General features: G+C 40.1%; 1 non-coding gene across 1 annotated transcript; it reads left to right on the forward strand.

Annotated features, from left to right (window-relative positions):
- Nucleotides 1-1,562: 1,562 nt before the first annotated feature.
- On the forward strand, nt 1,563-1,669 carry LOC141610271 (small nucleolar RNA R71). The gene has a single exon (XR_012528175.1). It is a non-coding gene; the product is annotated as a small nucleolar RNA R71 (small nucleolar RNA).
- Nucleotides 1,670-2,053: the final 384 nt, after the last annotated feature.

Raw genomic sequence — 2,053 nt, forward strand, 5'->3', positions numbered from 1 at the left:
ATAATAGGAATGTTGGAGTCTTCTTCGATGTCAAAAATAACAAAATCCACCGGGAAAAAGAACTTGCCAATTCTTACCGGCACATCTTCCCATACCCCTAAAGGTGTCTTTGTTAATCTATCCGCCATTTGAAGCGTGATATTGGTGCACTTGAGTTCTCCCATTCCTAGCCTCTTGCACACCGAATACGGCATAACACTCACACTTGCCCCAAGGTCACATAAAGCTTTGTTGATCGTGGTGTCGCCAATAGTGCATGGAATGGAGAAACTTCCCGGATCCTTTAGTTTTGGAGGTGAACTTCCTTGTAGGATGGCACTACTCACTTTAGTGAAAGCAATACTCTCAAGCTTCCGGATTGATTTCTTCTTCGTAAGAATATCTTTCATATACTTTGCATAGGCCGGAACATGATTGATTAATTCCGTAAATGGAATTGAGACTTCCAAATTCTTCACAATCTCCATGAATTTTCCAAGTTGGTCATCAAACTTAGGCTTAGCTTGACGACTTGGAAAAGGAAGTCTAATCACAATAGGCTCCTTCTCTTTGGCCTTCTCTTCATCCTTCTTTGAAACTTCTTGAATGATGGGTTCTTCTTCTTTAGGGTTTTCAACAACTCTTTCCTTGTCACTAGAATTCACAACATCTTCATCAACGGGCCTGTTCGGCCCTTCATACCTTGTACCACTCCTCAAATGGATGGCACTCACCGATTCTTGTCTTGGGTGATTACCTTGAGGTGGTATTTGTCCATTTTGTCTTTGTGAACTTGAAGATGCTAATTGAGACATTTGGGTCTCCAACATCTTTGTGTGAGTTAGTATGTTGTTAATGGTGATGTCTTTTGCTTGGCTATCCTTTTGCATTTGAGTGAAAAACTCTTGTTGGTTTTTTGCATTTGGAGGACCGCTTTTTGAACATCAAAACCTTGGTCATTTGATTGAGTGTATGGAGTTTGATTTTGGTAACCTTGGTTTTGGTTGTAAAAAGGTCTTTGATTTTGGTTTCTCATTGGAGGTGGGGTGTATGTTGGTTGAGGGTTTTAAACATTTTGGCTTTTTCATGAAAGGTTGGGATGGAATTTGGTGTTTTCATTGTAATAGTAAGAATAAGGGGTACCATTCTTGTATGCTTGGAAAGCATTCACTTGTTCACTTGTTCCCCTACATTCACTTTGGTCATGTCCCAAAGTTCCACAACTCTCACATATTCCACTTGGAATTGATGAAGATGCCACCATGGCATTAACATGTTGCTTAGGTGATTTGGATCCTTCTTCAAGTTTAGCCATAGCCTTCTCAAACTTCAAATTAATGGTATCAATATGAGAACTAAGTTGAGCACCCAATTGAGTAATAGAGTCCACTTCATGCTTTCCTCCTCTAGTAGCCTTCTGAGGTCTACTATTTTGTGAGTTATGGACCGTCATTTCCTCAATCTTGTTCCATGTTTGACTATCATAAACTTCGGTGAACATACCATTTGATCCCATGTTGATAATGTTTCGAGAGTCTTCATAAAGACCATTCCAAAATTGTTGTACCAAGAACCACTCGCTAAGTCCATGATGAGGACATGAGTGACAAGTTCCTTTGAAGCGCTCTCAAGCTTCATACAAAGATTCTTCGTCCCTTTGTTTGAACCCCGTGATTTGGGCTCTTAGCATGTTAGTCTTTTCCGGAGGATAGAATTTTTTGTAGAAAGCAAGTGCCAGTTTCTTCCAAGAGTCAATACCAAGAGTAGCCTTATCAAGGCTCTTTAGCCATTGTTTCGCGGTACCAATCAAAGAAAAAGGAAATAAGACCCATCGAATTTGGTCTTGAGTTACTCCGGTTTGAGAAATCGCATCACAATAGTCACAAAAAGTCTCCATATGAGAATGAGGGTTATGTGTTGGGTTATCTTCTTTCAACTAATTGGATAAATGCGGATTTTGCAATGAAATTACCGGTCAAATGTTGTGGTGTGGGAGTACCATTTGGTAAGTTCTCCTCGGTTGGTACGGAATGTGATGAAAATTTAGGCATTGTGGGTTGACTTTTGTGGTGGG

This window comes from Silene latifolia, chromosome 10, assembly GCF_048544455.1.
Source record: "Silene latifolia isolate original U9 population chromosome 10, ASM4854445v1, whole genome shotgun sequence".
Taxonomy (NCBI): Eukaryota; Viridiplantae; Streptophyta; class Magnoliopsida; order Caryophyllales; family Caryophyllaceae; genus Silene; species Silene latifolia.